Consider the following 15,043-nt stretch of genomic DNA (forward strand, 5'->3'; position numbering starts at 1 on the left):
TCTGGCAGCAATATTTTCACAGATTTGTAAATGTCTTAATTTGATTTCTTGCAGGAAATAAATAAATGAAATGAACTTAACCCAGTCTGTTGACTAATCTGATCTTGACAGGGCTCTGCCCAGAGGAAACGGGTAAAATTATTCAGAACGTGTTGAATCTCATCCTAACAGCAAAGCCTCAACGCCACTCAGTCATTTCACTGCGGGTCATTTATGTGTCAGACTGATTTACTTTCATCACACACTCAATGTTCTGAGAGCGCTGCCCGTCTTTTTCTCTCATTCTGTGAAGAAATGAGATTTTGCAACTTTTAAAAATGGCAAGCTTTTGTTTTCCTTTTTATTGTCCATGTTTAAATTGAAATTATTAAAAAATGAAAAGTTTTAAGGTTTTGGTTAAACATATTTAACACTCATTTATATTTGCAATATTTTAACTCCTGACCTTAAAATAGATTTTTATTTGATTATGATGCTCACATTAGTTGCATTTAAAATCATCTGTAAAATAATCCTGTCCAGATTAAGCTTTGAATCTGCTGCAGTCTTGTTATACATTCTGCAATTGGTGAAAACAGGATAGATGTACAGAAAGTTTGTGAAAACTGCTGTGAAGTAATTGTACATTTTAAACGAACAGGTGCGATTATCCTAACACTTTACTTCTGAAATTGATTATTGTTTACTCCATGATCTTATTTGAGCTCAGAAAAAGCTGTGGGGAAGGATCTAATTAGGAACACATTCCCAATCAAGTGTTTGAGTCTGTGCTTAGCATGTGAATTAAATCCACAATCTGATGCATAACAATGAGTGTGTTGGTTCACGTAAAGTGCCCAAATCTGTTGGTTTGAAATCGGATGCATTAGAATCAGGACTGAAGCGACAAGCATCATTATGTGAAGTTATATGTTTAAAAATCAACGTCTGATATTGAATTATGTGAAAGATATTTAGTTTTACTTAAATATAGGTAGAGGCATATTGAAAGTGTAAAAACTAATAATTTTAAATAATTTTTAATGAAGCTGACTTGTTAATGTTGTATTTCAGGTGCAACAATTCATTTCCCTTCAGTTCACCTCTGCTGCTTTCAGCCCATTTGGGTTTGAAAATATTTAAATATTTTAATCCTGTCTTACAAAGCTGACAATTATTCAGGTGTTCAGCAAATATCGAGGTTTCAGATAGTAGGTGGTAATTTAGTAGCTCTAGGTTTTAGTTGGTAAGAGAGATCATATCTCTCCAGTTTTAGTTTCTCTCCATTGGCTCCCTGTCAAGTCCAGAATTGAACTCAAAATCTTACTTCTAACCTACAAAGCCCTCAACAACCTAGCTCCATCTTATATTACAGATCTTATTGTTCCATATTTTCCTAACAGAGCACTTTTCTCTCAGACTGCAGGCTTACTTGTGGTTCCTAGAGTTTCCAAAAGCAGAATGGGAGGAAGATCTTTCAGTTATCAGGCTCCTCTGTTTTGGAACTAACTTCCAGTTTCTGTCTGTGAGGCTGACACATTGTCCAGTTTTAAGACTGGGCTTAAGACTTCCCTTTTTGATAAATCCTATAGTTAGGGTTGGCTTGTCATACTGCCATAAGCTTAGACTACTGGAGGACAAATTGACCTAATTTCTTAAAATGAATTGCTAAAATTGAATATTTTCATTTGATACTATTTCTGTCTTAACATGTGATTCTCAACCTGCCATTGTGTATCTGTTACTCCTTCCTGTTCCTCTCAAACCCAGTTGGTGCTTGATGAGAGTTTGCAATGGAGTTAAATTCAAAGCAGTCTGTTCCTCAGATAATTAATGTTATTACCTTTTCTTATACTGTATGAATGTTTCTGTTCAGTGCCCTGAGATGACTATTGTTGTGACTTGGCACTATAAAAATAAACTGAATTGAATTAAATAGATGTTCTAACACAGCGTGAGGAAATCACAGCGAAAGAGCACCAACTAAAACTTGCAGTCCTGTATGTTCCAAATATAATTTAGGCAGAGTTAGCTTTAACACACGACAAATAACTTATTAACTCTACTTTTATATCATTTTTTGCCCTGGTTGGTATGAGGAGTGAATGAGCCACAGGTCAGTTCTGACCGTGTTTGACAGAGTTAGTAATTATGTCATGTTTCTGCCCTCTTCATGTCACATTTCTGCCCTGTCATGCTCTTCTCTCATGCTCTTCCTCTCAGCCACACCCACTTCACTCGCTCTGCACCTGCTGCTTGCTCTGTTTAAGAGCTCTTGTTTCATTGCTCCTTGCCAGATTATCAAACCCGTCATGGTCTCTGATATCCAGCCATTTTGTTCTTGTCTACACCTGACGTTCATGCCTTGTTCTTTGGATTTTCGACCTCACACCTCGTCTTGTGGATTTAACGTTTTGCCTGCTCCTCGTCTGGTTCTGCTCTGCCCTTCTGACACTGGTACAAGAACTTTTTCTAACCCTTGGACTCTGGAGTTTGTATTACCCCTTGAATTTGTTTAAAGAACTCTGACTCCCCATGCTTGACCCTGCTTCACCTTCTGCAACTCAACCCTAGATTGCTGCTGTTCACATCATTAAAGCCTCCCTCTTCACTGGCTCTCCTTCTGTTTGAGGTGAGGACCTGTCATTGCAGCTGGATCCTGATTCTCTCCAGCAGCTGCAAAATAAAACTGTTTTCACCCTCTTGGTGTCTGGCTGTTTCTGAATCCTAAAACCTGGTCCTTATCAAATTAAAGCACTTTGAGCCAAAGATAGCAGAGCTAGAGTGAGAAGCTTAGACCTCTTGACACCTTCATAGTGTAATAATAATTAAACAATGAAAACAAAATCTAACTAATTCTAGAAATGTGATACATGAGCTTTAAAAGGATCATCTTATCCTTGTGCTGTCTTGTTTAAATAAAATGACTACTATTTTTATCCTTTGTAACAATTGCGGTGAAAATATGCCATAAGCAATTATTTTTAAATGTAAGTTGAGATAACATTTGGACCCCCACTTGGTGTTTCACAACCCCCTACTGAGGTCTTAACCCCAACTTTGTGAATCAATAGAGTAGACTACCAGGAACTCAAGAGTATTTTGAGATCAACATGTTCTGTGTGTACAAGACTCTTACTGTGAAGGACTGAAATAAGTCACATGAGTTCCTCTGGAACAAATAAAATGTTTAGTTTTTGTGTGAACAATGTCAAAAGGCCACAGAAAAGTGCTCACATGTCCCTCCATAAAGAGTCGAGTCTGCAATATGTCTGACGTTGTTCGATGTAACTGAAGAGGATATTGCTCTTAATTGTTTCTGTCTTGTTCAGGGTGTTGCACTTGCTCTCCTGCTAAAGAGGACACGATAGCTTTCACAATTCTGCTGACCAGGAGGCTAATGCTGCTAAACTGAACATCGACACCTCCACCCACCATAATGTTTGCTGGATAAGTCAGTGTTTTGCATAAATTAGCATACCTGCGACTTATACAGTGAAGCGACATATTTGTTTTTTTCCCCCATATTTATAATCCCATTATTCATTCATTCATTCAACCTTTATTTAGACAGGTAAATCCCATTGAGCCCCGAGGACTCATTTACAATATTGGCTGAGATGTGACGATTTTATTTATTCTGACATGTAAAATATTGAACACTACCATTTTCAGCCACTAGAGGGCCCTCAACTAATATGGCAAGCCAAGTGTCTCATTAATACCATACCATACCATTTTATTTATAGAGCATTTAAAACAGCGACAAGGCCAACCAAAGTGCTGTACAGACAGAAAAACAGGCAACACACAAAGCAATATACAAAATGAAGTAAATCAAAAATATAGACATAAAAACGATGCAGATAATGAATATGATGACAAACCAGTGTGGAGCGTACAGGTTCAAAACACAGATCATCTGGTGTTGAAAGCTACTGAATAGTAGTGAGTTTTTAAACGGGATTTGAGAACCGAGAGGGAGGGGGCCAGTCTGACGAGCAGAGGTAACTCATTCCAAAGTCTTGGTCCTGCTACAGAGAAGGCCCTGTCACCTCTGTGCTTAAGACAAGTTCCTGGAACTGTGAGGAGCAACTGGTCCGCTGACCTCAGGGAACGTGGTGGGACATATGGCTGTAGCAAACAAGAGCGATGGGGGGGAGAAACTGCTCAGCGATTTGTAGACATACAGGAGTATTTTGAACTGGATTCAAAGGTGAACAGGTAACCAGTGCGGTGAGGCCAAAACTGGTGTAATGTGCTCTCTTTTGCCTGTACTGGTTAAAAATCGGGCTGCTGCATTCTGGACCAGTTGTAGTCGTGCAATGGAGGTCTGACTGTTACCAAACAGGAGTGAATTGCAGTAATCAAGCCTAGATGTAATGAATGCATGTATTACTGTCTCCAGGTTATTTTTGGACAATATGGGCTTCAGTTTAGACAGCCGCCTCAGTTGGAAGAAACATGATTTAACAATCATGTTTACATGATTGTTAAGTTTCAGGGAAGGGTCCATTATCACGCCCAGATTAGTGACTTTGTTTTTCTGACAGGGTTAGAGCGGAGAGGTCGATGCAGTGGTTTGCGATCATTTCGTTGGGAGGGAACAACATGACTTCAGACTTCTTTTCATTGAAACTCAAGAAATTTAAAGCCATCCAGTCCCTGATGTCAGCCAGGCAGTCGAGCAGAGGTTGAATAGAGCATGTACCATTGTGTCTTAGGGGGAAGTAAATTTGACAGTCATCGGCGTAGAAGTGAAAGGGCATGTTGTGCTTCCGGAAAATAGCCCCAAGTGGCAGCAGGTATAAAGAGAATAGGAGGGGACCCAGGATGAAGACCCATGATGGGGACCCAGGATGGACCCCCTGTGGAACCCCCCCATTGAAGCTCTGCCGCTGCTGAACTAAAATCCTTGATGGAGACACAAAAGGATCTGTCAGCGAGGTAAGATCTGAACCAATTGAGGGCTGACCCTGTGATGCCCACCCACTGCTCCAACCTAGCAATGAGGATCTCATGGTCGATAATAGGCAAATGTGGCTATTAATGAGGCACTTGGCTTTCCATACCAAGCCACCTTCGTCTCACTCCAGAACTCCTGGAGCAAACGTCAAATCAGCTGCATTTCGCCGCACCGCCCAGGTGAAATGCAGCTGATTTGACCATTAAAGTGCATTTATTAAGGAAAAATTTAACTGAGACACACCTTTACTATAATGTCGAGCAAACAAACCATTGTTTTTAGGTGGTTATCTTGTTAAATTTCGAAGAAATGCACAGCAAGTCCTCCATCTGCGCACTCCTGCTTCCGCGTATCAGCTTTTGAAATGCAACTGATTTGACCGTCAAAGTGCATTTATTAAGAAAAAGTTAAACTGAGACACACCTTATCTATATATCTATATTTTTTCTACTTTATTAGACATATTTGGACTGATGCAACTCATTTGGCGGTGCGACGTATACAACAGTAAGTACTATCTGGATTAGAGAGGTCCTTTAACAGGCCAACTTTGGTCTAAAAGGCTGGATCATCTGAAACACAGTAACCTAAAATAATTGTATGTATCTATTGGGTTCTTTTGTTCATTTTTAGTTTTTTTTTCTTCTACTTGTTTGTTCAGAAAAGGCCCAAGGCATTTGGATGTTTTTTGTTGCTAATTGTTGATTTAAAAAGTAAAAAAATAACCAAATTGTTTGAATTTGTTTCATTTTGTAGCGTAGCTAGTAAAAGTTCACTCGCAATGCTCAGCTAGAATAATCAAAATAAAAATATAGAAGAATTACAGGATACGGCACTGCGAATATGTCTGCTTCTTCGGGCTTAGACAAGCACCGTTTTTTCCTCAACGTTTTGATTTTAATCTTAAAACTCAGGAGCAAACCCGCAACAAAATTTTCCATCCTCAGCTTTTTTTTTTTTTTTCTTACTGACCCCAATACTAGCCACATCTTCCCCTCTTCTTTTGATTGCTTTAACAGAGAGAAAGATGATTTGGTGTCCTGCCTCGGGTGAGAAACCAGGCCTAAAGTGAATGTTATTGTTTGTGGCAATCTGAACTCATCAGCCTCACCTCTGACCTCCTCTCACTGGAACTCTCATCCCAACACCCTCACGCGCGCATGGATTGGCACGGCGGCGTTACGGTGCGCAGGATCTCGTCCGCACATTTACAAATCAAGCCATTTGCGTGGATTGAGATGAAGTATGTGTAGGGGGGATCTGGGTCTTCGCAGGCCATGAAAGTGACTCATCTTCTTGTAAGCGAGTCAAGCCCTGGTCTGCTGATTGGCTGTGCACGTGCACACACACAGGCAGGCAGTGAGATGTACCCTAGGCCCTTTAGAACGAGCATTAGTCACTCCACATAAAAGCATCTAGTCACTCCAAAGCAGGATAGCAGAGATAACAAGTGGGAGACGAGGTCTGCAGAGGTTTGGACATGGCAGCCATTTTCCAGCAAATGATGCTCTGTCAGGAAAAACAAAATGAAAATAAAAAGCTTCAACGCTGAAAATTCTGAGTCAAGTTGGCCTAACTGTGATCAACACAAGAGATTTATTTAAATATCAGCTCCGATTGTTGTTAACCTCGACTGACCACGGGGTAAAACTTCAGATCGTCTGACTCTAATTGATGTTGACTGCACACGTGGCGCTTATATAACTGGATGCTACCAAAAGGCGCTCAACGTTAATGCTTTTTCAGGCGGTCGAGATCAAGTGAAAAACAGCAACAAGGATTCAGGGCTTAGCATTCCTTGAAGGAACGCACATCAGCCAGCATCACTCATGCCCAAATTTTAGATTCTTTTGAAGCCAATTTGATGAAACCTTGAAAATAAAGTTATACATGACCTCATGTAATATCATGAGATTTGCTGTTAATTATGCTCAGCTACTGCCACAACAAGTCTTAGCTCAATATATGTAAAATTATCTGGGTTATAGCTATTTTGGGGTTACATGTCAAATAGCTGTATCTTGATACATGCACAATAATCCAGGTTGAAAAATCTACCAAAGTTAAGTCAGATCCTCTGGATGGATTAAAAGAAAACGTTGAAACGTCTTGGCTTTAATCCAAAAGACTTTTCAATTTGAGGAGCTACACTAAACTCAGTCTTATAAATAGCGCCTTCTCATAGTGGATCAACCAGTTTGCTGCTGACAGCCAAAACCAGCTGCTCACATGATCAAGGAGGCAAATCAGCGTAACAACCGATAGTTAATGCCCGGATGGCTGCTTGTTATTCACAAGTGGCACTTGGAGTATGTGTTGTAAACATTGGAATCACTCCAAATCAAGTACAATATGAGTAACGTTCACTGAATTATAGTTATTTTTGCATTTTTAAATATCTGTAGGCTGGGATTGCCATCTTACTTTGAGTTGGCTCCAAAAGTTGATTAGTTGTAAAAGTACTATTCCCTAAAAGATTCGCGTCAATACATCATCATGAAATATAATGAACCAACGAGTTGACTACAAGTGATGGGAGATATTTTAATGGAAATTTTGTTGAAGATACAGGTATGAGCACTCAGAATATGTGTTTAGGATCAGTCTCAGCTATGACCACACCAAATTTGAGGCCAATGCCATTAAATTTACGTTACAACTGCGTGTGGCACCAATCTAGATATGATTTGTCTCCAAAGATTTTTATTTACCTTTCGTTGCCTTTTCTGTCACTTTTTTCCTCATAGAAAATGAATTGAGCTCATTTTACATCCTTCAAATCTTTAGATCTGTTTACAACCTTTTACTGCTCCTTTCACATTTTGTTCTGGTTCAGCTTCTTTCAGCTTTTTTGTGCAAATGTAAACTTTTTCAGCTACTTTCAGCTAATTTCAGCTGTTTCGCATCTGTTTTGTGATCCTTTCACAAATTCATCTAACTACACCATTTTTGCGCTTCTTCTAACTTCTTTCTGCTAATTTCTGCACGTTTCAGTTTTCTCTACTATTTCAGAACTATATGGCTGTTTATGCAAATTTAAGCTTTTTCATCTAATTCCACATTTTTTGCACTCCTTTCAACTTTTTTCAGCCTAATTCAGCAAAAATGTGGTCTCTCCAATTCCTTCTTTAAGCTTCTTTCTGCTTTTTAAGATACTTTTCAACAGGGGTTTTGTGCTAATTTCAGCTTTTTAAAATAATCTCCAATTTTTTGTGCTCATTTCTGCTTCTTTCAGCATAAATGGGTAAACATATTATTTCTGCTTTCTTCCGCTAACTTAAGCTTGTTCTACCTTTTCAGTGACCTTTCTTTTTTTTTTTTTTTAGACAATTTTAGATGTTTTCAGGTAGTTTCCACTTTTTTGTGCTTATTTCTTTCAGTAAATATGTGCTGTCTCCACATTCTACCGCTAATTTAAGCTTGTGATACATTTTCAGCTAGGTTATTTTTTTAGCATTTTTAGCTAATTTCAGCTGTTATCAGATGCATTCAAGTTTTTTGTGATAATTTCTGCAACTTTCAGCATAATTAACCTCTTTCTGCTAATTTCAGCTTGTTATGCTCCTGTCACTTTTTTCTGCTAGGTTCAGCTTTTTCTGCTATTTCAGCTACTTTTTAGCTGTGTTGTGCTAAATTTAGCTTTTTCAGCTAATTCCACATTTTTTACATCATTTCAGCTCTTTCCACTTCTGGTAGTTCAAGCTTCTTTCTGCAGCTACTTTTCAGCAATTTTTACTAATTTCCACTTTTTACTAATTTCCACAGCATGTTAGCTAATTTTAGCTGTTTTTCAGCAAGTTCTTCAGCAAGTATTCACACTTCATTTTTGCAGGAAATGCAATTTCTCAAGTTAAAATTCATATGCTGTTTCTTGTGATATTTTACTAACACTAAAAATACATAGACTCAAATAGACATTAGCACCTTCTCCTTCAGCGATGAACAATAGAATAAAAAGGAGCAAACTGTACCTAACCCTGCAGTTTCTGTGCACTCAAGCCTCAGATGTTTGTCCAGTCATGCACCATGCGTTAGAATGATTTGTCAGAAAATTGTGATAAACTGGGTGCTATCAGGCTGTCTGAGGTGTAATCATTGAAACATTTTACCAGGCTTTTAGTATCCGACAGATGAAGACAAAAAAATGCATAAAAACGCATTTGGGCAGAGGCTCAAGATGAATTGCTATTATTATTCTTGACTGTGCAGCGTTTTAGTCTGATTGATAATGAATCCATGTGCAGTTTAGTGCTTCCAGATTTCCATCCCCTCAAGGGTTTTGTTTAAACAGAGGTCAAAGATTTCCAGTTAATATGAAGCTTTAAATCTTACTTTTTTGGGGGGGATGTCACATTTGTGATAGAACTAAAGTAGATTTGTTACTTAAATTTCACAGCTTTAGAAACAAAAAACTATAAGCTTACTGTGCTAGTTTCATTTTGTTTTATTGCTATGTTAATAAACGAGTTCACCTCTTTGGTTTAATCGGTGTGTGCGAAAAGCAAGTCAGTAATTTGGAAAATAAATCTGTATGTATTACACTGGTTAAGTACTAAAACCCAAACAAATATTCACACATGCAGCTTTGCAGGAAGGAGCTGCATTGTTGCAGTTTCTGTCAAAGTCCAGCCCTGACACGATGCAGCAAAGTGTTGCCTGGTGGGCACAGAAAGACGGTGATTTGAAACCGTCTCTTATAACTCGTTAAACAGTGAACAGTGAAGCAAACTTGGGATGATACACAGCAACATGAAGAAATATTGTAAATAAAAATAAATGTTTCTGACCACTTTTGAAGACCCATATTACACCAAATATTATTTTAAACATTCCTCTTCTTTTATCAGGTTTTTGTTTCCCCCTCTGGCCACACAAACGTTGAAGTGCTCATGCCACGCCACAAGGTGGCAGGAATGTTCATATGAATGACATGAAACTGCAGAGAAAGAACATTGTTTTAGCTAGGCTAGTTTCTTCCCATAACTTTTGTACCTCCATTCATTCATCCAACCAGCCAGCCAGCTAGTCATCTATCCATTCATCCATCTAGCCAGCCATCTATCCAACCAGCCATCCATCCATCCATCCATCCAGCCAACCATCCATCCAGCCAACCAGCCATCTATCCATCCATCCAACCAGCCAGCCAGCTAGTCATCTATCCATTCGTCCGTCTAGCCAGCCATCTATCCATCCATCCAACCAGCCATCTATCCATCCAGCCAACCAGCCATCTATCCATCCATCCAACCAGCCATCCATCCAGCCAACCAGCCATCCAGCCAGCTATCCATCCATCCAGCCAGCCAGCCATCCAACCATCCATCTATCTATTCAGCCAACCAGCTAGTCATCCAGCCAGCCATCTATCCATCCATACAGCCAGCCAGCCATCCACTATCTTTACCTGCTTCTTCCTTTCTGGGTCGTGGGGGTCACTGGTGCCCATAGAGCATAAGGAGCATTTTGTAATTTTTTAGATCAATTAGCAACAGAGCAGACAGAGGAAAGAGAGCTTTTTAAAGAATGAATCTTAGAGGTAAAGATGGGCAGAGGTTCATCAATCTGGATTTTAAAAAATTGTAAAAATTTTTCAAAATAATGTTCCTCATTGGAAAAACTTTGAATATCCCATCCATCCATCCATCATCTTTTACCCGCTTCTTCCTTTTTGGATTGCTGGGGTTACTGGTGCCCATATTCTGCCATCACTGTGAGAGAGGCGGGGGACACCCTGGACAGGTCTCCAGTCCATCACAGGGACACAAAGTCAAACAAGACAAACAACTATTCACCCTCTCTCACACACCTAGGGATTATTTAGAGTTACCAATCTGACTAACATGCATGTTTTTGATCTGTGGGATGAAACTGGAGTACCTGGAGAAAACCCACGCATGCACGGAGAGAACATGCAAACTCCACCCAGAATGTCCACCGTCTGGGATTTGATCCAGCAACATTCTCCCTGAGAGGCAACAGCTCTACCAACTGAGCCAACATGCCCATACTTTTGTAGCTCATTATTTTATACTGTTTCCAATTTCCTCACAGTTAACGACTGTTTCATCACATGATGAAAAATTAATATTAGCAGGATTAAATTTAAGTCATGATGGAGACAAACACAGTTCAAATGGTTTCCGGTGCACAACATAATAGTAGCCTTTTCTTTGTAAATACAATAATATCTGACAATCGTCCCTTGAAATGAGCTCAAATATACATTTCGTGACATGTCTGCACTCTGAGAAGGAAGCAGATTGCTCAGCGTTTTTATTTTTTTATTTAGAGATGCAGATACCTCCTGCTCTCAGAAGACAATGAGTTTTTGAGGCTAAATCCATGTTGAAAACAGCACTTGTTTTTCAGAATCAGATACTACTTCCCCTGGCAGTTTTTTTTATTTCTTTCATAAATATGGGATATTTTTCTTCTAAATGCACGTATAATACCAACGCTGTGTAGCAGACAGCCAAGTCCTAGACACAAAACTCACTTTGCTGCACCATCTCTGTGATTTGGACCGCTGCACAAAATCTGAAACTGCACCATTAAAAGCCTTGTCAACTGTTAGTGAATCTGGGCCAAAGTTTTTAAAAATCTTCACTTTGGAAAAAAAAAAAATGTGTCACCAAGATTTGGTCTGAGTGTCAATAAAAGGGGCAATTGCAGAAAAAAAATCTCTATTTTTAAAAATAATCAGTGTAGGGTAGCCAGGGCCTTGCATCAGTCTGAATTCATTTTGTTCAAGGTTCTTTATTGTCAGTCGCATCACATGTGGTACATGAGATGGAACGAAATTGTGTACACAGGGTCCCAGTTACATCCAAAAACAGCCATATTGTAAAATAATAATAATGTCTGGTGTGTTGTTAAACCAAGAACTCATCAAAAAATGACAATAGAGTTGGGCATTGTTAGTGAAATAAGAACCATTTTTGTGTTCAAACAATCATTATGTTGCTGAAAAATACTGTCAACATTTAATAATCATTCTAACATCTAAACCTGGTTAACAACAATAAAACAAGGGGATTTTTGTTGTGAAATAGAAGTCTAAAAAAAAAAATGCAACAATTTTAAGATTAAATTCCAACCTCAGGGTTCAGTGTTGGGGCCTAAATTCTTTAATATTAACATAAATGACCGATGCTATATAACTCAAAATATTAAAATTGCTTTATTTGCAGATGACATGAACATCTTTTTTTGTTGGAGATGATATGGAGCAGTTGCTTGATTTTGCAACTAAAACTATGAAAAAACTGAAATTATGGTTTGACGAGAATAAGTTATTCTTAAATCTGACCAAAACTAAAATAATGCTATTTGGGAATAGTATTTTAAATAAAGAAATCAAAGTAACAATACATGGTGTAAACATTGCAAGATTAAATGATTAAATGATTTCTTGGGGTCATATTGATGATAAAATAACATGGAAACCTCATATTAGATATACACAACGTAAACTGTCAAAAAGTTTATTTATTTTAAATAAAGCCAATTATGTCCTGGAGGAAACAGCTCTTTACATCTTTACTGTTCCATAGTCCTTCCTCATCTGAGTTATTGTGCAGAGTTATGGGGCAACAACTACAGAACTTCACTACAGTCATTAATAACGTGGCAAACACGAGCAATAAGAGTAATCAATCAGGTTGGTTATTTGGATCATACAAACACATCCAGGCTGTTAAAATGTGTTGACATAGTGGAATTACAAACGGCTGTCATCTTGTTTAAAGAAAAAAATGTGTTTTTACCGGGAAACATTCAAAAGTTTTTCTCAAAACAGGAAGGACTTTATAATTTAAGGGGAAAAGGTGAGATTTAAACTTAAAACACAAGCAAAAGCTTTTGTATATCAGTGTGTGGGGTGAAGCTGTGGAATGGTTGGAAATCAATCGATGTCCAAACATTAAACAGTTTAAAACGTCATTTAAGAAGATGGTCGTCACTGCACATCAATATGGGAATTTTTTTTTTTTTTTTTCGGCTGCTCCCTGTTTTTTAGGGGTCGCCACAGCGAACTAAGTCGCACAAACACTTGGCACTTATTTTTTTACGCCGGATGTCCTTCCTGACGCAACCACAGACCACCGAGCTACCACAGCCCTCAGAGAGCTGCTATCTAGGACACCCAGAGGAGCAGATGGTGGGGGTTAAGGGCCTTGCTCAAGGGCCCAAAGTGGGACGAATGAGGGTGGGGGCAGGTGTTGGTGCTTCACCTACCCCACCCATATTTTTGATGTTGTCGATACCGGGGATTGAACAGGCGATTTTCTTATCACAGGCCCACCTTCTCTAACCTCTGCGCCACCACTCCCCTATATGGGATATAATGATTGTTATTACTGCTACTGTCGATGTTGTTAATGAATTCATAAATTATCACTGCATATCACTGTATATTGATCTAATATATTGAGCTAGAAAGAATTTTAACATGTTAAAAAAATATTGATGCTTGATCATAATGGCATGCAAATATAAACACACTGTACCAGTTATAGATACATAATAAAAAAGAATGTAAGTTCCCATGAATAGTAAATTATTGGATGATGCTATAGATGTAAAAGGGGTGGGTGTAACAATAAGTTTATACTTCTACCCACTCCTTTGAACATGTAACTATAATTTACTACGGTCCCTTATTTTGTCTGCTTGCTTTTGTTTAAATTTATTTTCTTTTTTTATATAACTTTTTGTTTAATCTTTGATTATACTACGTTCAATAAAGTTCAACTCGAACCACGTCTGTTCAATTAACAGAAAATCCAAGAGCAGCTAAATGTGACCTATACAATAAAAACGAATACACTTGGTCTGAATTAAATTTACGCTCCTAATAAAACAAATCTGATCAAATAAAATCTTTTGCATCCGAGCTTCAAACTCCAGCTGTGACATTCACCGTTTCTAAATGAAATGGGAAATTAAAATGTGACCTCGTAAGCGTCACATTATATCTGATTAATCTAATAAAACGTTGATGGCGGCAGCACATTACTGTGACACAGCACCTGACCCCATCATCTCCACATCATCATGTTTAATTTGGGGTTAAGAAATGTGTTGTTTAATCTAATTACAGATGTTTTTTAAAAGTGCACGCCGTCCATTTACCTGCATACATTTTGAACATTTAAATGAGCTCTTTCTACCAGGAGTCTGTGCTGACATGAGAAAATAATGTCTCTCTTTAAATAAGATGATTTTTGTTGTGTGACTGTGACATTAAATGGACCCTGCTTGAGTTTTGTGTAAATGTTAACAAAGCAGGACCATAAAACAGAAGATGAGAACTGAAAAAGCATCTTAATGTATTCTTCTTGTTTAATCCATTCTTTCATTTAGATGCACTCTGTGTAGCGTTATAAGCAGTGGTTTGCATTTTGTTGCATGTTTTCTGAAGATAAATGCATAAAACTGTTCGACAGTATGATCATCTGTTAGGGATGACTCTCAGTTACTACCTCACCAAACTGGAGATCGATACCTTTAAATATGACTGAGTTGCAGGCGCGTTTGTGTTAGCTACGATAGATTAGTTGTGGCGGCCATCTTGAATCTGGTTCATTCCAAATGTTAATCAGTCCTAGATATGCATCCATTGATTACTTTCTGAGAGTTTCAATTAAATCTGTTCTGTGGTTTGGAAGATATTTTGCAAACAGACGGGAAATCTCATACATGTGCACAGATTTGAGCAAAAATATTATCGCCCATCATTTGTTTTTCAGTATTGGAGTTCTTCATGTTTTACAGGACAACATACATGAGATGGCTGCTGATGTGTGCGTGCACGGCTCCTTATTGACTTCATCCTTGAATTTTATTTTATTTTTTCCCAGAGTTACGCAGCTGATTATGAGCATCCTGGCCCGTGGACAGTTTCCAGAACCAGCAGGACGCTTCTCTTCTGCACCGGCTCCTCTTCACTGGCAGCAGGAGAGAAAACTTTTTCTGGCTGAACAGCTGCTCCATTTAATCACATCTGAAACCTGGATGAGGGCAGCAGCTATGCTGGGTTTTAGGCTGGGCTTGTGTGTGTGTGTGTGTGTGTGTGTGTGTGGGGGGGGGGGGGGG

This window comes from Nematolebias whitei, chromosome 2, assembly GCF_014905685.2.
Source record: "Nematolebias whitei isolate Nwh7 chromosome 2, NemWhi1, whole genome shotgun sequence".
In the NCBI taxonomy this organism is placed as follows: domain Eukaryota; kingdom Metazoa; phylum Chordata; class Actinopteri; order Cyprinodontiformes; family Rivulidae; genus Nematolebias; species Nematolebias whitei.